The sequence below is a fragment of the Maylandia zebra genome, linkage group LG22 (assembly GCF_041146795.1).
Source record: "Maylandia zebra isolate NMK-2024a linkage group LG22, Mzebra_GT3a, whole genome shotgun sequence".
Classification (NCBI taxonomy): domain Eukaryota; kingdom Metazoa; phylum Chordata; class Actinopteri; order Cichliformes; family Cichlidae; genus Maylandia; species Maylandia zebra.
Genome location: NC_135187.1, coordinates 36,277,878 through 36,300,540, shown reverse-complemented (window position 1 = coordinate 36,300,540; position 22,663 = coordinate 36,277,878). Strand labels below are relative to the sequence as shown.

The window sequence follows — 22,663 nt, the reverse complement described above, 5'->3', positions numbered from 1 at the left end:
AGGTATCTGTGCAGCAGCAAGCTGGTCTTCACCTCTCACCTTTGTCCGGTTTTACAGGCTGGATGTCTCAGCTTCAAGCAGAGTCCTCACCTATCCAAGTGCGGACCCAGAGCCCAAGCAGTGCTGGGCTCTGGGTCCGCACTTGGATAGGTGAGATACTGGCTATTTCTATGACTGCTTGAGATAAGCTTGTCTAACAATACGGGAGCCTCCATTTTTCCATAGTGAGAAATGCTAGGAATGAGAACCTTAGGTTACTTTGTAACCCCGGTTCTCAGAGTAGCATGAGTGAGATGTCTCACCAGACGGCCCTTCTTGCTGGGATGAAGCAAGAGGAGGGGCTTATCTTGAATAAAGACTATGCAATATTTATATTTAACAGTGGGTGGCTTGGTCCGACATGTTCATTGCAATCACCAGCCAATCAGAACTGGCAGAATGAGATACATGATTATGAGGAATATGCAGGGAACCGCATCCCATAGTGGACCCAGAACAGTATGTGAAGAACTACTTAAACTTTGCATAGGTTCTTTTTTGGGTACTCCGGCTTCCTCCCACAGTCCAAAGACATGCACAGACAGTGTTAGTCCTGCGACAGACTAGCGACCTCTCCAGAGTGCACTTTGCCTCTCGCCCTATGGCAGCTGCAATAGGCTCGAGCCCTTCAGCGACCCTGAATTAATAAGCAGAATAGGATGGATAGTTTGACCCCCACTGGATGGGATGCAGCTAGGCACCAGGGGGCAATTGAAGCATTTCGGCTTTCTAGAAGCCACTATAACATTTTATTCACTCTTTGCTTGCAAATAGGCAAGCACACAGATCTTCCCTTCAGCAGCTGAAGTAGTCGACATGTGAAGCCCTAAAAAACACTTTTTTGAGGATGTTAGCCGGCTTTGAATTGAACTGAAGTAAGGACACAGAGAAAGGTACTTTTATCTGACAACCACATTAGCAGTGTGTTAAGTTGTAATTATAATTAAGGTATAATTAATTATGACATTAATGTGGGAGATGGGCAGCAGAAGTTATCTGATGGGTAGGCAGGGGTTGGGTTCACCAGCTGGAGTCAAATGGATCTTGGTCTTATCAGTAGCAAAGCCTGTTAACCAATAGTGAGATCATCATAGAGCAATCTTTTATTTTTTAAGTTGTGTTCGAGTTGTATTTGACTGCTGAGGTGATTTGGTTTCTCTGTATTATTGTAGGATTATTACATGACAATATAAAGTGCCTTGAAGCAACTCATGTTGTGATTTGGTGCAATATAAATAAAACTGAAATGAATCAAATTAAATTGAATTAAAAATTTGCTCCAAGGTAATATTTTAATATTAATAATTTGTTATCCTGTAAGTCTCTTATAAAACCACTCTGCTAAGTGGTTTTATAGGACTTTTTCTAGGCTATTGAGAACTTGTGACTGAGGGAGGGCACGGCATATTGAGACACTTGTAACAGATCAAGAGCCCTTTGGGCAGACATTTCCTCTAATCCTTTGTAATACTTTCATTGTTGTAAAAAGAGCGACAGATTCAGACCTTGATTGGCAAATGCCTGGCTGGTTATTCAACCAGTTAGTCGTGGATGTGAGCAGACATGAGCAGACCAAGAGTAAACATATTTGTTGACACATAGATTCAGTAACATGACTATGAAGTGTCATATAACAAACTTATCACAAAATATATTTCAGAAATAATCTGAGGGACAGAATAATACTTTTTTAATAAAAAAGTAATGTAATAAATAATATACCCAATTACTTTCTCAAGCAAGTAATTAAGTAATACACTGCATTAATCTTCTTTTTTAATAAGGAGTTCAAAACAAAAGTTGCTGGAGTCCAGGAACACAGTTCAAAACCCAAAATCCTAGGAGCAGGAGTCCTAGGACAAACCAAAAACAGTCCAGGGACTGGCCATGTGCCCAGAAAAAACAGTCTGAGACTGAACAAGGGCCGACCCAGATGCCGACGGCACAACAGTCCATAACAGGCCATTTCAGGGGCCAACCGCGTGGAAGACTGCTGCAACAGAGCAGTTCTGGTGGCTGACCGCTTGGAAGGTGGCGGCGACAGAGCAGGTCTAGAGGCTGACTGCATGGAAAGCAAAGGCAAAGCAGATGTGGTTGTAGGCAACGACCTTGAGTTATACCGCAGCAGTATACTGTGTAGTAGTATACTGTGCTCGTCCCTGTTAGTTGTGCACGTTTCCCTTACACTTTTAACTAATATACAGTCAACATTCTCACAAATGACCTTTTGTTTTTTACCCCGTTTGTTGACAATGTTGATAATTGTCATCAGGACAACTGTCAAGTCAGCCGTCCTCCTCAGGATTGTGGTTGAATGTACTGAACTAGACCAAGAAGTAGAATTGTGGAAGTCTGCTGTCTAACATGTGTGAGCCCTCATTAGAAAACAATAGTAAATAACCAAATGCTGAGTCATTTTGGTGTTTTTTCAAGAAACTGGTCCTTCTGCTGAATATGATCTGCAGACAGGTGTGTGAAAGCAACACACGCATTATTACGGACAAATGTAGTTTTTGGACTTTACCAATTGTACATTGGTGACCAAGAAAGAAGCTCCTGCTCCAAAATCGACACGTCCAAGCTTGACTGAAATTTGCAGTTCATATTTGAGGTGTTCTTCTTTGTATTAATATTTAAGTAAAAGTGAATATATATGAGCCTCTGTGGGTCCTACAGTCTATACAAGTGTTTCTGAGATAGCAGTCCTCATTCGTCGTTCCAGTTGTTTGTTCATTGTGACAGAATATGAAAACATTGGAAGACGTGCATCAACAGAAAGCCTGTATATATGTGACATTGCTTATTCTAAAGGTAGCCAGATCAACGCCTACTCACACTGCTACTATATTGTAGGGATGTACAGTACTTCCAAAGATCGGACAGCAATCCTGACTTGGGACAAATACTCATTAAAGATGATTTACAGAGCAAAATATTTTTATACTTTTATGCCTTGATGAAAGCTTTGCACTTTTTGTGTTTCGTCTATGAACTGTCCCCCTTAGGGGTCACCACAACGCCTTTTTCCCTCCTGTCTGGCATCTTCCAAACTCTTTGGCCAATACGTTCACTATCCCGCCTCTGCACATGCCCGAACCACCTCAGCCTCACTTCTCTAACTTTGTCTCCAAACCACTTAACTTGATGTGCTCATTTTCCTGTCATCCCCAAATTAGCATCCTCAACTGAGCCTTGTGTCTTTTCAACTAGTGCCACTGTCTCTGCACTACTGATTATATCAGGTCTCACTACTATCTCGTAAACATTCACATTAACTCGTGCTGCTATCCTTCTTATACAAATCAGCCTGGACTCCATCTACTCCACCAAGCCATGGTTGGTGCCAGGTATTTAAATTCTCTCTACTCTTGCATGTTCAGCTTTTCACCTTCCTCACTCTCATTTACACACATATATTCTATTTTGCTTCAACTGACTTTCATTCCTCTTCTCTCCATAGAGTTCCTCCACCTCTGCAGGCTCTCAAAACAAATCACAGTGTTGTCTGCAAACATAACAGTCCATGGAGATTCGTTCCTGACATTATCTGTCAACCTGTTCATCACCACTGCACATGACACGGGGCTCAGAGCCAGTCCCTGATGTAATCCATCCCATGATGTGAACCCATCGGTCACTCCTCACCACTGTTTCACTGTCCTCACACGTGTCCTGCACCAGCCTCACATACTCAAATAACCTCACTACTCTGCCGCTCCTGCCTTCCTCATACAGTAGCACAGTTTCTCTTTTGGGACTCTGTCATAAGCTTTGGTTGGATCCACAAAGACACAGAGCAGCTCCGTCTCTGTACTTCTAAAAACAAACATTGTATCTGCTACTCACTGATCGTCACCTCTTTTCTTAACAACTCTTCTCCAAAGCTTCATGGTATGGCTCAATTCAATTTATACAGCGCCAAATCACAACAGCAGTCATCGCAAGGCACTTTATATAGTACAGTAGATCGTACAATAATAGATACAGAGGAAAAACCCAACAATCATATGACCCCCTCTGAGCAGTTTGTCATATTTGGCGACAGTGGGAAGGAAAAACTTCCTTTAAACAGGAAGAAACCTCCGGCAGAACCAGGCTCAGGGAGGGGCGGGCTCATCAGTTTTATAGTTATTATACCTCTTGAATATCATTACCAGTATACTTTTCCATTCCACAGGTATCTTCTGCCTCTTTTGTTGAAAACTCAGTGCCTTTGACTCTTCATCATTTTCATAGTTGCCTTCACTTCCTCCTTACTCATCGTCTTCCTGATTTCGCTAGCTGTCCTCCATCCATCATTCTCTACATTCATCATTTCCTCAAAGGACTCTTCTCAACACACTTTCTTCACTTGTTAGCACATTTCCATCTCATCAACTTGCTGCCAGAGATGGGCAGTAACGCGTTAATGTAATCCGATTATTTTTTTCAAGTAACGAGTAAAGTGAGGGATGCAAAAACAGTAATTAGATTACCGTTACTTTCCCGTAGGAACGCTGCGTTACTGCGTTACTAAAACAGTGATTTCTTTGCAAGAATGTCTCATGACAGTGACGTAGGCAAGTGTGACAACAGCTGTGCGCAGATCAACAATGGATAATATATCGAGTGCGGGAGAGAGTATGAGCGTGCAGCGTTTAAAGCTTAGAAGTACTGACCTTACTTTGAGTTTGATTCCATAAAAAGTGATAAAAACATTTGTGTCCGCTGTGCGTGGGAAGAAAACTTTTTACAGCGAAAAAAAACATTGAACAACTTCCAAGCAAGCACCGAGTAGCTACCACGTAATGGGAAACTCAGAGAAACTCGCGGCTTCTTCAACTGACCGCTGCAGCACACCTGCACCAGGGTAAACTTGCGCCTGCTTTACAGGTGAAAATAGAGCAACAGGACCGCTGAGTCTTTGACTTTATTTATTTTCTGCTGTGTTTCACTTGCATCTATTTGAAAGACTGAGTGTAAACACAAAAAACTATTTTATTTTATGTGCTGGAATGTGCAGAAAATACGTTTACATGTTAAACTAATTTATTCAAGTCAGAGAATGTTGCATATAATTAAATGTTTGCTTGATGCATAAAGTTAAAAGATTAAAACTGATAAAGTTAAATAAAAGAGAGTTTTCCATTTGATTACATTTTGTATGATGGATTATGCAGAAAAAGTAGAATTGGGCTGAAAGATCTATCACTTTATCACCTACTCAGGTTGTAAATCGTGTTTTTAAAAGTAACTAAGCAATTAATTACTTTTGAAAATAAGTGATCAGTAAAGTAACGGGATTACTTTTGGGGGAAGTAATCAGTAATTAGTTACTTTTTTCAAGTAACTTGACCAACGCTGCTTGCTGCACATTGTTTCCAACTCGATCTCTCTAACTATTCGATTCTGTCCTGATTCACATATAACTCATGACAAACCTGTTCCTATAGTTTTTGCCAACTCTCTCCTTTTGTTAGGTGTGGCTGTGTGCAGACAGGAATAGGACCCAAGGTGCAGACTCCGGAGACAGAACTTAAACCAAAACAGCTTTAATGCTGAACTCAAACATAACATAACTGGGGAAAGAAGGTCAAAAATAAACTAACACCGGCGGATTAACAAAACACACAGCAAAATAAATGGTAGATCGCGACACAGACACAGAGAAACACAGGGCTTAAATACACAGAGGGAGCAATCAGGGAATGGGTAACAGGAGGGAAACACAGCTGGGGCAAATCAGGCCTAACGAGACAAGGGGAAGCAAAACCAGACACATTAACATCAGACATGGACTTTCAAAGTAAAACAGGAAACGCATAACACAGACTCGCACGCACTGCAACAGAGGGAACAGAGACGTGGGACCAGGGCAGACACAAACACTGACTGGACACGGGGATATAGCCACTAAGGACACACAGAGACGCGAACTAGACAAGGGGATACAGCTGACAGGGGAGACAGAGCAGCTAGAGAAGACAGAGACATAAACTATAAGACAGAACTCAAAGAAACCAAAGACTAGAAAGTATAAATAATATAATAAACTCAAAACCCCTGGGTCAACGACCCAGGCATCCTAACAGTACCCCCCCCCCCTTAAGGGCTGGCTTCCAGACAGCCCAAACCAAAACATCAAAACAAAAAAAAAAACAAAACAAAAAAAAACAACCCAACCAGGGTGGGCGGCGGGGGAAACAGGATGGAGGGCTCGAAACAAACCAAACAAGGAGCCAGAAACAAAAAAAAAAGAACAAACAACGGAGCCTGGAAAGCAACAGAACAAAACACAGGAACAACGTCCAAAACAACAGCACCAAGGCCCAGGCATAGTCCAAAAGCAAACAAACAAAAGAGCTCACGAAAGGCGCAGAGGCCCAGGCAATAGTCTCAAAAAAGTTCAGGGGGGCCGGCCCGGAGGCTAACGGCACAACAGTCCAAATCCGGGCAGGTCAGGGGGGCGGCCCGGAGGCTGATGGTCCAATAGCCCAGAAAACAGGTCAGGAGGCCGGCCAGGCGGGAGGCACCGACGGCGACCGAGCAGATCAGGAGGCCGGCCGGGCGGGAGGCACCGACGGCAACGTAGTTCAGGGGGCCGTCCATGACAGCAATGACGTCCAGTCATCGGCCGGACAGGACGTGCAGGACGAGCAGGCCGGACGGGACGAGCAGGACGTGCAGGCCGGACGGGACGAGCAGGCCGTGCAGGACGAGCAGGCCGGACAAGATGTGCAGGACGTGCAGGCCGGACAAGATGTGCAGGACGTGCAGGCCGGACAGGACGTGCAGGACCAGACAGCATGGAGACCTCAGGAGCAGACGAAGCTGAACACTCGGAGGCCGGACCAGGCGGAGCTACAGAGGCTGAGGCCGGACCAGGCGGAGCTACAGAGGCTGAGGCCGGACCAGGTGGAGCTGCGGAGGCCGGACCAGGCGGAGGAGCCGGTGGTGGCTGAACGGCCTCGACAGAACCATCAGCAGACACTGGGACGTGCTGGCTGGGTCCTCCCGGACCCCCAGCTGACAAGGCAAGAGGCTGAACGGGCCCCTCGGACCCTCCAGCGGAGACAGGTGGCTGAACGGGCCCCTCGGACCCTCCAGCGGAGACAGGTGGCTGAACGGGCCCCTCGGACCCTCCAAGCAGGAAGAGACGGCTGAAGCGGTTCCTCGGACCCTCCAGCGGAGACAGACGGCTGAACGGGCCCCTCGGACCCTCCAGCGGGAACAGACGGCTGAGCAGCTAAGTGACCCCGTGGCTGAGCAGCTGATGCAAAAAATATAGCCCCAGAATAAATAGTCCCATGGCCCGAAGAAAAAGAAAAAGTGTCCTTATTGCTCACCACAGCCGGTTGTTTTGACATCCCGGGGTCCAGCTGTGGGGTGACACGCCGGTGGTGCGGCCGCCGCTTCCTCCTCGGTGATGGCTCCAATGGGCCGGGCAACTCCAAGTCCGGCGGGCTGGGCAGCACATCTTTCTCCGAGTTGGGTAGGTGAGCGGTAGCAACAGGGGGATGCAGATCAAGCTCATTAAGGAAAAACTCCTGTATGAGTGGGTGAAGTGAGTCCAAAAGCCAGGGGAGACCAGAAACCAGTCGCTGTAGCCGGTTCGCTACAGCACGCTGAAATTCCTCCCCAGAATGATTCAGCCACAGGTCACATAATTTATCCACTGAATAAATTATATCCTCCCTGAGCTCTTCAGACGGGGCGAGTGCTGCTGGGTCCATGTACTGGTCGCGATCTTCTGTTAGGTGTGGCTGTGTGCAGACAGGAATAGGACCCAAGGTGCAGACTCCGGAGACAGAACTTAAACCAAAACAGCTTTAATGCTGAACTCAAACATAACATAACTGGGGGGGGGAAAGGTCAAAAATAAACTAACACCGGCGGATTGACAAAACACACAGCAAAATAAACGGTAGATCACGACACGGACACAGAGAAACACAGGGCTTAAATACACAGAGGGAGCAATCAGGGAATGGGTAACAGGAGGGAAACACAGCTGGGGCAAATCAGGCCTAACGAGACAAGGGGAAGCAAAACCAGACACATTAACATCAGACATGGACTTTCAAAGTAAAACAGGAAACACATAACACAGACTGAACAAAGACACAGACTCGCATGCACTGCAACAGAGGGAACAGAGACGTGGGACCAGGGCAGACACAAACACTGACTGGACACGGGGATATAGCCACTAAGGACACACAGAGACGCGAACTAGACAAGGGGATACAGCTGACAGGGGAGACAGAGCAGCTAGAGAAGACAGAGACATAAACTATAAGAGAGAACTCAAACAAACCAAAGACTAGAAAGTATAAATAATCAGATTAGATTAGATAGAACTTTATTAATCCCTCGGGTGGGTTCCTCTGGGAAATTCGATTTCCAAAAAGCACAGCACCGACAGAAGTTTCAGAGTTACAGAATATTATATATATATATATATATATATATATATATAAACACCCAGCACGCCCCTGCGGGCGGTTTATCCTTCAAGCTCGGGTCCTCTACCAGAGGCCTGGGAGCTTGAGGGTCCTGCGCAGTATCTTAGCTGTTCCCAGGACTGCGCTCTTCTGGACAGAGATCTCCGATGTTATTCCCGGGATCTGCTGGAGCCACTCGCCTAGCTTGGGAGTCACCGCACCTAGTGGTCCGATTACCACGGGGACCACCGTTACCTTCACCCTCCACATCCTCTCGAGCTCTTCTCTGAGCCCTTGGTATTTCTCCAGCTTCTCGTGTTCCTTCTTCCTGATATTGCTGTCATTCGGAACCGCTACATCGATCACTACGGCCGTCTTCTTCTGTTTGTCTACCACCACTATGTCCGGTTGGTTAGCCACCACCATTTTGTCCGTCTGTATCTGGAAGTCCCACAGGATCTTAGCTCGGTCATTCTCCACCACCCCTGGGGGCATCTCCCATTTTGACCTCGGGACTTCCAGGTTATACTCGGCACAGATGTTCCTGTACACTATGCCGGCCACTTGGTTATGGCGTTCCATGTATGCCTTGCCTGCTAGCATCTTGCACCCTGCTGTTATGTGCTGGATTGTCTCTGGGGCATCTTTACACAGCCTGCACCTGGGGTCTTGCCTGGTGTGATAGACCCCAGCCTCTATGGATCTTGTGCTCAGAGCTTGTTCTTGTGCTGCCATGATTAGTGCCTCTGTGCTGTCTTTCAGTCCAGCTTTGTCCAGCCACTGGTAGGATTTCTGGATATCAGCCACCTCCTCTATCTGCCGGTGGTACATACCGTGCAGGGGCCTGTCCTTCCATGATGGTTCCTCGTCTCCCTCCTCTTTCTTGGGTTTTTGCTGCCTGAGGTATTCACTGAGCACTCGGTCAGTTGGGGCCATCTTCCCAATGTATTCTTGGATGTTCGTTGTCTCATCCTGGACTGTGGTGCTGACACTCACCAGTCCCCGGCCCCCTTCCTTCTGCTTAGCGTACAGCCTCAGGGTGCTGGACTTGGGGTGAAACCCTCCATGCATGGTAAGGAGCTTTCTTGTCTTTATGTCAGTGGCTTCTATATCCTCCTTTGGCCAGCCTATTACCCCAGCAGGGTACCTGATCACGGGCAGGGCGTACGTGTTGATGGCCCAGATCTTGTTCTTACCATTCAGCTGACTCCTCAGGACTTGCCTGACCCTCTGCAGGTACTTGGTGGTTGCAGCTTTTCTAGCGGCCTCTTCATGGTTCCCATTCGCCTGCGGAATCCCCAAGTACTTGTAACTGTCCTCTATGTCTGCAATGTTGCCTTCTGGTAGTTCAATCCCCTCAGTTCTGACTACCTTCCCTCTCTTTGTTACCATCCGACTACACTTCTCCAGTCCGAACGACATTCCAATGTCATTGCTGTATAGCCTGGTAGTGTGGATCAGTGAATCGATGTCTCGTTCACTCTTGGCATACAGCTTGATGTCATCCATGTACAGGAGGTGGCTGACAACTGCTCCGTTCCGTAGTCGGTATCCGTAGCCAGTCTTGTTAATGATCTCACTGAGGGGGTTCAGGCCTATGCAGAACAGCAGTGGGGACAGAGCATCTCCTTGGTAGATCCCGCACTTGATGGTGACTTGTGCTATGGGCTTGGAGTTGGCCTCTAGTGTTGTACGCCACATCCCCATTGAGTTCCTGATGAAGGCTCTTAGGGTCCCATTGATCTTGTACAATTCTAGGCATTCCAGTATCCAGCTGTGGGGCATTGAGTCATAGGCCTTCTTGTAATCAATCCAGGCAGTGCACAGGTTGGTCAGTCTGGTCTTGCAGTCTCGGCTGACTGTTCTGTCTACCAGTAGCTGGTGTTTTGCGCCTCTGGTATTCTTGCCAATTCCTTTCTGTGTCCCGCTCATGTATTGACCCATGTGCCTGTTCATCTTAGCCGATATGATGCCTGACAGGAGCTTCCATGTAGTACTGAGGCAGGTTATTGGTCGGTAGTTGGGGGGGACCGGTCCCTTCTTGGGGTCCTTGGGGATCAGGACCGTCCGGCCTTCAGTTAGCCATTCCGGGTGTCTCTCGTTAACTAGCAGCTGGTTCATTTGTGCTGCCAGACGCTCGTGGAGTGCAGTCAGCTTCTTCAGCCAGTAGGCGTGAACCATGTCGGGCCCTGGTGCTGTCCAACTCTTCATACTGGAGACCCTTTCTTGGATATCTGCCACTGTGATGGTTACTGGACCCTGTTCAGGGAGGTCGCTGTGGTCTGCCCTCAGATCCTCTAGCCACTGAGCATTGCCGTTATGGGTTGCATCCTTCTCCCATATGCTCTTCCAGTATTGCTCCGTCTCCAGCCTTGGTGGTGCTGTTCTCTTATTGTTCCCTTGCCACTGAGAGTACACCTTTGCTGGTTCTGTGGAGAACAGCTGGTTTATTCTCCTGCCTTCTATCTCTCTTATGTACCTCCTCAAGCGGCTGGCCAAGGCTGTGAGTCTTTGCTTGGCAGTTTCCAAGGCCTCAGGTATGGACAGCTTGCTGTATTTCTTAGGCACCTTATTTGTCGCACCTTTCTGCAACTCCGTTAGTTGGCTAACCTCCCTCCGTGCTACTTTGATCTTGCCCTCCATGGAGGGTACTGCCCCTTGTGGCTGTTCAACTTGTAGCCAAGCATCTCACTGATCACTGCTGCCGTATTGTAGATCAGCTTGTTAGTGTCGGTAATCGTGGTTGTAGGTATTGCCCGTAGTGCTGCATTAACATCATCTAGCAGACCTTCTGAGGGTACTTCACGTAATCTTGGTAACCGGCTACGGGGGATCCAGGTTTCAAGCTTGGCCATGATCCTATTTTTCAGGTCAGTTCCTCTCGCACTCAACGATCCTTCTCCTATCGCACTTGGGGCTATGTACCCAATCTCGGGTGGGGGTGATGATATCGCCCCCCTGACCTGGCGTCCTGACTCCTCCTTATATATATCCTATATATACACACACACAAATAGAATAAATAGGAATAAAAAATAAAAATACAAGTGAATGAATTGCACATTTCGAGTATTGAGGTCTATTGCACTGTTGACTATTTACAAAAGTATTGCACAAAAGGTATTGCACAGTGAGGTGAAGAGGCACTACAGCTTAGTTGTTCCCCCCTCCTTTGTCCTCCTGTTTCCCCTCCCTCTCCCCTCCAGAGAGGAGTTAAACAGTCTGATGGCGTGTGGGACAAAGGAGTTTTTAAGTCTGTTAGTTCTTGTCTTGGGGAGAAGCAACCTGTCACTGAACAGACTCTTCTGGTTGTTAATGGCCGTGTGCAGAGGATGCCCAGCATTGTCCATAATGTCCATCAGTTTCTTTAATGTCCTTTTCTCTGCCACTGTCACCAGAGTGTCCAGCTTCATGCCGACCACAGAGCTAGCCCTCCTGATCAGTTTTTCCAGCCTGGATGAGTCCTTCTTTGCTGTGCTGCTCCCCCAGCACACCACAGCATAGAAAAGTACTCCAGCAACCACCGACTGGTAAAACATCCTCAGGAGCTTCCTGCAGATGTTAAAAGACCTCAGCCTCCTGAGGAAGTACAGTCGGCTTTGGGCTTTTTTATACAGGTGCTCTGTGTTGCATGACCAGTCCAGTTTATTGTCCACCCACAGCCCGAGGTACTTGTACTTGTTGACCACCTCCACCTCCTCCCCCTCTATCTGAACCGGCAGTGGACCTTCTCTGGACCTCCCGAAGTCCACAACCAGTTCCTTAGTCTTTGAGGTGTTGAGTTGCAGGTGGTTTGTGTGACTCCATGCGACAAAGTTCCTCACCAGACTTCTGTACTCCTCTTCCTGATCATCCCAGATACACCCCATGATGGCTGTGTCGTCTGCAAACTTCTGAATATGGCATAATTCAGAGTTGTAGCAGAAGTCAGAGGTGTACAGGGTGAAGAGAAGAGGGGACAGCACAGTTCCCTGTGGTGCTCCTGTGCTGCTGACCACAGTGTCAGACGTGATGTCCTTCAGCCTGACGTACTGTGGTCTGTCGGTGAGGTAGTCGGAGATCCAAGCGACCAGGCAGGGGTCCACCTCCATCCTGTTCAGTTTTTCCTGAAGCATACAGGGCCGGATGGTATTAAAGGCACTGGAAAAGTCAAGAAACAGGATCCTGACCGTGCCTTTTCCCCCATCCAGGTGTGAGTGGGCTCTGTGTAGGAGGTACAGGATGGCATCCTCCACTCCGACACCCGCCTTGTATGCAAACTGTAGTGGGTCCTGGGCATGTTGTACCTGTGGTCGGAGGAGGTTGAGGAAGAGCCGCTCTAGAGTCTTCATAAGATGTGACGTCAGTGCCACCGGTCGGAAGTCATTCAGCTCATTGGGCCGGTTCTTTTTGGGGACCGGGACGATGCAGGATGTCTTCCATAGGGCGGGCACTCTCCCCAGTCGCAGACTGAGGTTGAAGACTCGTTGTAGCGGCTCCCCAAGTTCAGCAGCACACGCCTTTAGCATCCTAGGACACACCTTGTCTGGGCCTGCTGCCTTTCTGGGGCGAAGCTTCCTCAGTTGTCTCCTGACCTGATCCACTGTGACACTGGGAGATGTTTGGGGGGAGGGGAGGGGGGGAGATGTCTTGCTGCTGAGAGAGGGATTGGAGGAGGGGGGTGTCATGGTGTCAGGAAGGGGGGGAAGCGAGGGAGGTAGGAGAGTGGGGAGAGGACTCTGTAGTAAAGGTGAGGGTGGGGGGGTTGTGGGCTGGTCAAACCTGTTGAAGAAGTTGTTGAGTTCGTTTGCCTTCTCCACAGTCCCCCCCACTGTGCTTTTCTTGGTGTTGTGGCCTGTGATGGTTTTCACACCATTCCAGACCTCCCTCATATTGTTCCTCTCCAACTTCTGCTCCACCTTCCTCCTGTAGGTGTCCTTTGCTTCCCTCAGGCAGCGTTTCACCTCCCGCTGTGCTGCTTTCATCTCCTCCTTCACTTTGCTCCTGAAAGCCTTCTTCTTAATGTTGAGAACAGCTTTGACTTCCTGTGTTACCCACGGTTTGTTATTAGGATAACACCGTACCGTCTTAGCAGGGGCGACCGTGTCCACACAAAAGTTGAGGTAGTCTGTAAGACAGTGTGTCGCCCCCTCTATGTCCTCACCATGTGGGCTCAGGAGCACATCCCAGTCTGTGGTGTCATAACAGTCCCTCAGAGCATCCTCCTTTTCTGGGGTCCATCTCCGGATGGAGCGCGTTGTGACCGGCTGCCTTTGGACGAGGGGTGTGTATTGTGGCTGTAGGTAACCCAGGTTGTGGTCTGACTTCCCTAGTGGGGGGAGGGGGGTGGCTCTGTATGCATCTCTCACATTAGCATACAGTAGGTCAATTGTCCTGTTGCTCCTTGTGGGACAATTCACAAACTGGTGAAAAGCAGCCAGAGTAGAATCCAGTATGGCATGGTTAAAGTCTCCAGATATAATAATGAAAGCCTCGGGGTTTTGTGTCTGAAGTCTTGCTGTGACTGTGTGTATTTTCTCACAGGCAGCTGTTGCGTCGGCCCTCGGAGGGATGTAAACACACACACAGATCACATGACTGAACTCCCGAGGTAGATAATATGGCCGCAAGCTAACAGCTAGCAGCTCCAGGTCCGGACGGCATACCGAAACTTTAACGGAGACGTGTCCAGGGTTACAGTATCTGTTGTTAACGTAGACAATGAGTCCCCCACCTCTGCTTTTTCCGCTGGCCTGCGTGTCCCTATCGGCTCTCACGGATGTGAAACCGCATAGGTCTACGTTAGCCTGCGGTGTTAGCTCGGTTAGCCACGTCTCCGTGAAGATAAACAAGCTGCACTCACGGTATAGTCTGTGGTTGTTCAGAGCGCACAGTTCATCAATCTTATTCTGTAACGAGTTCACGTTGCCCATGATCACTGTCGGGATTGATGGTTTGAATCGCCTCCGGTGATCCGCTCTCCTCGCTCCAGCTTTGCAGCCTCTGTAGCTCCTCTTTAGCTCGGCCGGGATGTTGTGTCGCATGCCGGTCTGTCCCTTTGTTTTTAGTGCCAGCAGCTCCGCTCTCGAATAGATGACGGAACTGGTTCCAGAAGTTTTAAAAAGTGCATTATCCATCTTGTATCGCTATATCTAAGAGGTATAAGTAGAGGAAGGTGAAAAAAAGTTTGAAAAGCCTAGTCTAAAAAAGTTAAAGTTAACAAAAAAGGTGCGGTGTTGCAGAGCTACACTGAAAAAAATGTTTTGTTCAATTTACTCAATTTTTTTATGACAAGTGGTTGCACGAAATAAATTTGTTTGAATCCAGAAATATTTTTAAGTACACTGAATTTAATTTAAGCGAGTAAAACCAACATATATTTTTAAGCTACTTTAACTTAACTGTTGTGGATACGTCTTAGTCAAATATTATTAGTAAGTCCAACTAAGGTCGTGTTAAATGTACCAGAATAATTTGTTTCCTTTACACTTATGTCCCAAACTTATATTCAAATCAATCAAATTGTTAATTTCTCTCTATTTCAATTAAGTTAAGTTTACTTAAAAAATATTGCTTACCCTGATTTGTAGTTTTTAAAAACGTCAATAATGAAAACTACAACATTCTTTCACATCATTTATTAATGCAAAATTTGTTGCAAACAGAATAAGAATCCACATCTCTAAGGGAAATTGCTGCAATTTGTATAATACAAATTACAAAACTTTTGCCTATGAACTAGTAGCTTTAAAAAGCTGTATTCAAACAAAACAGAAACAACAGACAAGAGAAATGTTAACCAATGTTTCTCTTCCTCTAAAAAAGAAAAAAAAAACCAAACTCCTTACATAAAAGAATAAAACACTACCAGCAGTATAATGTATCACAATTAGAAACTGATGCATCCACAAACTAACCAGTTTCAGACTTGCTGTTCTGCGATCCATATTTAGAAATTGCATTTTAATAAGGTAATTAGACTTAAAATTAAACTTGTGTTTTCCTTACTGCTTATTGACCACTGTCTTTCCATTCTAGTCCTTCCTTGAAGATTCTGAATGTTTTACATATTTTCTGACCTAACATACTCGCTTCAAAACAATTAATAGTCTTTAAAGTGTTACCAGTGTGCTGCAGTGTGGTAATCATGAATGTTTTTTTTATTTTTTTTATCCGGTTGAGTTAACACTGATTATACGCAGGGCAGCAGCTATAACTGAATAATTACAAAGTTGCTCTTCAAGCTACTCAAATGTACCACACGTGAAACATTCATTATTGAAAGTTAAAATGTTCAATCGAAACATAACACAGAACAAATGATGGTTGTACAAGAGTTTCACTCCTATTCACAAGAGCACCAGTCATTGGTAATTTACATAACAGCATTCTCTTGATGTGTTATTTTAGAAATCTTCCTATCCAGTAGCAATTTTGTTCTTCAGCCCAAAGACTTTGGGGGAGAGCTTTTCACCATCGAATCCCATCAACACTTTCTAAATGAATTCATAATAGTCCTTCAATTCCTTGGGGAAGGCTAGGTTTAGTGCATAGATTACTCCAAGCATCAATGCACAAGCTTGCGCCAGAGAGCCAATGTTGTCCATGACTATCTCCCCTTCAACAAATATTCCAATGTCATCATAATGTCCATTTTGTCCATCCTCCCTGTTGATGACATAAATGCCCATGGTGTGCTTCTTCAGGTCTCTCTGGATATCATCTCCGTCAATGTCCTAAACATTTAATTAAAAGGTAAAAGAAAAACAATTAACTCTACAATTAAATTCCAATCTAGTCGTTTGTGTGTGTGTGTGTGTGTGTGTGTGTAATACACACACACACACAGATATCTATCTAAAAAGTGTGTGTATAGATGACTTGCTTACAATGACTTAAATGACTTACAAAGAACTCCCGAATAAGGCTTCCGTCCTCTTCACCAAGGTAGAGGCAAAGTGCCCTGAGAACTGCTTCCCTTTTCACTTTAACATCACTTTCAGCCTGTTTAAAGAGAGTTGCTGATTAAACCAATTTGGAAAAAAGAACAATGTCTGACATTCGCAATAAGTAAATTTTATCATATGTCAGTTCAAACATAGTAAATAAAATTTATATATGAAATTTCAAAATTTAGATTGCTTGGCTGGTCACCTAAAACGGCTTATTGGACTCACCAGTGACCTGCCACTTAAGACAAAAGAAATCCAAATAGAATTTGCAATATTCAGATTTACCTCTTGCATGATCTGCAAGTGGTGGGCAAGTTTCTGCCCAGAAACACCGCCCTTCTTCTGGAAAACTGTCATCAACTGAGGTGTAATTCTGCCTAACTGTGCCGCGAAGGTCATCTCCAGTTGAAGTGTTGTAATACACTGGAATTCAGCATTTACCTGTATCACACACACACACACACACACACACACACACACACACACACACACACACACACACACACACACACAAAAAAAAAGAAGACTGGTGCTTAATCATTGGTATGATTATTTTGTTATTTCTTCATTAAATGCTACAATGCAATTGCCATCACTTCATAAAGCATGATTATCATATGGGTTAGTATACAGTGCATGAAGGATGTTACTACTGTTAATCAAAGAAGAAATGAATGGCATCAGTCCATTTAACGGGTTTAAAGGGTTTTAAAAAGCAGATATTTGTCTGTTTCAGGTGGTTGGCAACACATTTTCCTGTGCTCTTTGTCCACTGGTGGGAGTGTCTCACCTGTGAGGTCAGCGGGGCAGAACTCTGCCATCAGCAACAGAGAGCAGAGAAAATTTAGATGTGCAACTAAAAACATGCTTGCCATGTAAGCCCCAAACATCTCTGAAATTGCTCTGCAAACTTCAGAGTACTTATACTTCAGGAGTCCTGTGGGTACCGTAAAGACTCATGTATGCAAACAAACCACATTTTTTTTTGCAATCTGATCCTTTTTCTCTTGGCTGTTTCCTTCAGGGATCACCACAGTGAATGATCCACCTCCATCTAACCCTATGCTCTGCATCCTCTTAACTCACAAGAACTAAATTCCTGTTTTTCATTTCACTTTCGCAAGTTTTTTTTTTTCTTTTGTCCTGGATAAAAGAAATTTAATCATATATATTAATTGATATTAATTAATATCAATATTAATAATCACAAGAACCCTTAAGATGAAATAGATAAACTTGTCCCTGCAATACTGTGACAAATACTGTTGTGATAAATATGTAAGGAATTTGCATGTACTTACCAAAATAACACCATCTTCTTGAATAAACAGTAACACATAAGGGGAAGAAAATCTGCCAGAAAAGGAAGACAAATAAAAAAAAATAAACTTTAGAAAGACAAACAATTACCGTTTCCAAGCCATTAGTGCATTACTTCATGATACTCCCTTGTAACAAAACAAATCTTACTTGTGCCTCTGTGCAAACTACAGATGGCACGATACCACTTTTTTATGTCCGATACCGATTTCATAAATTTGATTATCTGCTGATGCCGATATGAATCCGATATAGTGTATTTTATAATAAATAAAACTGTTTTTATAAATATTTTGCTGCATTTTGTATAAGTTCATACTAGGGCTGAACGATTATGGAAAATAATCTAATTGCGATTTTTTGCCCCAATATTGCGATTGCGATGCGATATGCGATTATTTTTTTAAGGTCTTTGTCTTCTGTATTATTAAACAAAGACAAGCAATACATCATATAGTATGGCCAATACTATATTACATTAATTTTAAACTGTTCTTTCCTGGAAGACAGACCTCTGTTATGATGACATGAGGTGATGCATGAATTGATGACTGACATTTTTATTTAACTTCTTCAATCACAACAGTATATTTGAACATACACAATAGTTTATTTTTAGCTTACAAACATCTGAGCATAAAGTGCTGACAAGGAACCCTGGTGTAAACATTAAAATGAAAGTCAGTACAATGTGCAGATTGCAGAAATATACATAAAAAAAATCAGTGGCTTTACCACACTCAGTTTTTCAACATCTGTGAACTACTAGACAGTCATTCAATTAAAAAATAATATTAAATAAATAAAACTAATAAATAAAAAATACACACATCTTACTGATCTCTGCAGTCAGTAACATTACACATAAAGTGCAAACATAATAGCAATTGTATAAACACACACACAAACACGCCTTTAAAATTTAAAGGCGTGAAATTGGACGGTCTAGTTCTGATTAGCGTCACCGCTGTCTCGGTGGAGTTTAATAAACTCGGCCGTCTGCTTCTTGCTATCTAAAATATAACCAGACACTGGTGTAAATTCTCGACTGTCTCATACTTCTGTTTAATAAGTTTTCTGTTTGACGTTTAGTCAGCTGTGTGAAAACCAAGGAGGAACCCACCCGGGGGATTAATAAAGTTTTATTTTATCTAATCTAATAACTTTAATCTCAGCCAAACCGATTTACTCACGAACAAACAAAACACTGAAAAAAGCCCAACAATAACATTTTTAGGTTGTCTAAGTGACTTATATATTACGTTTAACCCGAGCAGCGAAACTCCGCGGTGATCTGAAAATGATGTGCCGGGAGTTGTGCCGTTCTCGGCCGCATCAGTAACCCTCGAGCTCCCGGCTAGCTGTCGAGCTGGTGGGTAGCAGACGCCTCTGAAAACGTCGAAGCACTTTTGCAAATATGGGATATCTTGATAAACCGAGCAGATATTTGATGTTTACACAACTACTTTCTCGCCTGAAAATATGTTAAAAGTTTATTTTGTGACCCAGAAAGATTAGTATGAGTAATTTTAAAACTTAGTAGCGGCCGCCATTGCTGGAAACTGGAGTTTGGCTGGGCCGCGCTATGAATTCTGGGATATGGTAGTAATTTGGACAGCCTTCGGCACGTCGCTGTGACGTAATCGGTCTACAAATGCGGCCTCAGGAGGATGCAGCCCATGAATTTGGACATGTCCAGAGTATAATCGCAGCCTTTGCGGTTAGAAAATTGCACTTGATCATGTCGCGATATTATCGCAAATGCGATATATCGTTCAGCCCTAGTTCATACTCAGTTTTAAAAACAAAACATTAAAGCTATTCTGTTATACCTGTATGCAAAAAATACACTGCACCCAAAATATTTTATACTTCAGCAATACTGATCAACCTAAAAAACTTACACCATCCTCCTTATTCAGGTATTCTAAACAGTACATAGAAATATTAAACTAACTAATAGGACTGCCAACTCCCAGCAAAAATATTAGGAAACCACCCCGCACCCTTCGCCTGATAATGCTTAATTGACGTAATCTACTTTAATGCACAGAAATCAATTATTTTTCTATAATAATTTGATTCAACATTTTTCTTCAATACAGTTGCAGACAGCGCAGACAGCGTACCTTCCCAAAGGAAAAAGTGCTATATGTACTACTATTACTAGGGCATATATTAGACTTAATATTTACTACATACAATAATGGATCTCTATACATTTAACCAGATCACCACTTTGGTAGTAAGATTTAGAATAATTATTTATTAAAAGCTAGACATTTTAAATGAGAATAAGAAAGAAAATTATGTCTTTGTGTCTCCCTTTCCCTGTTAATGCCCTACCTGGCCCCCTGGCAAAACTTTGCTAGATCCGCCCCTGCACAGTTACCAGATGTCAGCTACATAGAAAAGGATCCTGGTGTTATTTGTCTCTCATAAACAGTTCATAACTTCCCTTCAACTCATTCATGTGACCTAAAATGTAAACCTGTTTCTTCATTACCTGTTCAGCTCTAATGATTCAGTAAAAACTTCTCCTGGTTTCACCTTCATGTTTCCTTCTCACCACATATCCAAACTATCATGACCAGCAGCTATTACGGCTGTGGCTCCAGAAAACATAAGCGGATACTAGAAGTAATATTAAAAAAATTCTAGCAACAGCTTATCAAGCTTAAACGTGCTGCTGTTGTTTATCTGCCGTTTTCCTCTTTCTAGCGCAAACTGGGTGACTAACAAATGAGAGAGACTAGCGACAGAAAAGCCGATCACCTGATAATCGATCAGTTTCATGATTGAAGTAGCAACAGGAGAGGGAGGGGGGAGAATGAGGGAAGAAGTTTTAGCTGTTCAGCATGAAGACACCGAAAAACTCCAGCTTTGTGTCTTTTTTCATTCTAGCTGAAGTATAAAACAAATCGCTTCCTTTCCCCCTCAATACAAAACTCTGACAGCCAGTCCAGCTGTGGCTCCATACATCGGTTGTTAAGCTCAACATGGAAATACTATGCAAACATAAAGAGATGAACTTACACACTTGCTTTACTTCTCTGTGTTAGTTTTCTCTGAGATTAAATGCAGCGGTTTGGAAGCACATAGCGAGGCTTTAAATGCTAAACCAGACCGCTGACAGGTCTCGCACTCAGCTCTATCAAGTGAAGCAACTTCTTTTCTGAGTTAATTTCAGTTCTGACAAACATCACTCTCAGTGCCTTTTGATCTCACATTTTTGGCAACCACTGAGTTATTCTCCTCCACAGTTTACAACCATTATTTTTTTCTGCACAAAAGACGTTGTGCAACGCCAATCCTACTTATTTCCTACTGCACCCCTGACTGTGCAGGTGCGTTCAGAAGCCCCCTCCCCCGCCCGACTATTCCTTAATGCCAAGGTTGTGGCGGGAGGGACGATTTCTCAATTTAAAACTGCAGGCAACTGTACAGTGAACTTTACAGCTAACTACAGAGAAATTGCCTCGTTCCATAATTTGTTAGTACAAAGTGTGCCACAAGAACTAAGCTAAAAACATATGACATTTTAACGTATCAATACAATTACTCTTTTAATAGAGCAGTAGCTAATAGAGCACATAGCTAGCTTAAGTCAAATTCATGACAAAGTTCAGAGGTGTACAACTACTTAGACTTCTTTCTCCATGTGCACACGTCTTAAAGAGTCAACATGCTTTGACTGAGGTAAAAAAATAAAACAAAAACGACCGTAAAAGGTTTACTTACCGAAGCTAGACCACCTTTATATGAAGTTGTGCGATTAACTTGAGCCCGCTTGCAGCACACAAAGAGTCCGCTTCTTCAGTCCGCGTGCAAAATGGTGGCCTGTCCTAACGCATGCGCAAAATGGCCCAGCAGGAGGCTATGAAAAACATACTTAAGCATTTTGAGCTACATTTAATTAACTAAAATTAATTGGATTAAAACGCAGGGAATGTATTCTGGAGTTACTCGAATTATATATGTAGACAGGAATTACTCATTTGAATTGAAAAGATATACCAAAATATAATATGCTATATTTAAAAGGAGACAATATCACTTTTTTCAGTGTACTTGGAAAGGCTGCCGTCACTCCAGCGCCATCTTGTAACCAATATAATATAATAAACTCAAAACCCCTGGGTCAACGACCCAGGCATCCTAACACCTTTTTGAAGATGTTTTATCTTTTATAACCTTTCTTTAATGTGGGTTTTCTGGATTTTAGTTTTTCTTTTACTGTTCCTTTGTTCTGTCTCTCACCCTTAAAATTAAGCAATCATTAAATTAGAGACTGTTCATTTCTGACTTACAAATTCACAAAGTGATCAAATAGTTATTTGCCCATTTATTCCTCCTGAGAGTTTTCATAAAGCGGGACACTATCTTTAGAATCTAAAACCTTGTTTTTGTATTAGGCTGTTAATGTGGTTTTTAATGTGCTAGAGTTGTGTATTTTACCATGGTTTACGGTGACCGACTCATTTTTGGAACCAACCTAAAGTGGCCTTAGAGGCCTTGAAGTTTCTGTTACTTCCACAATTACTTTATTTTTCACCTCATTTCTGGTCTGTCGCCTACAGTCTGAAAGGTTTTGTCCTTATATAAGGTCTGATTTGTTTGATTTGACGACTGGCTACATTTCTAAACTGTAATCAAAGAAATGCTTACTAGCAACACATTTCTACCTCTATTCAATTCAGTTCAATTCAATTTTATTTACACAGCGCCAAATCACAACAGCAGCCGCCTCAAGGCTCTTTATATTGTTAGTAGATCGTACAATAATACATACAGAGAAAAACCCAACAATCATATGACCCCCTATGAACAAGCACTTTGGCGACAGTGGGAAGGAAAAACTCCCTTCTAACAGGAAGAAACCTCCGGCAGAAACAGGCTCAGGGAGGGGCGGGGCCATCTGCTGTGATTGGTTGGGGTGCCTTATATGTT

General features: G+C 44.0%; 1 protein-coding gene across 2 annotated transcripts in view; it reads left to right on the top strand.

Moving 5' to 3' along the window:
* LOC101467506 (retinoic acid receptor beta) overlaps positions 1-22,663 on the top strand; it is a 278,325-nt gene that overhangs the window by 221,551 nt on the left and 34,111 nt on the right. The window lies entirely within an intron of this gene.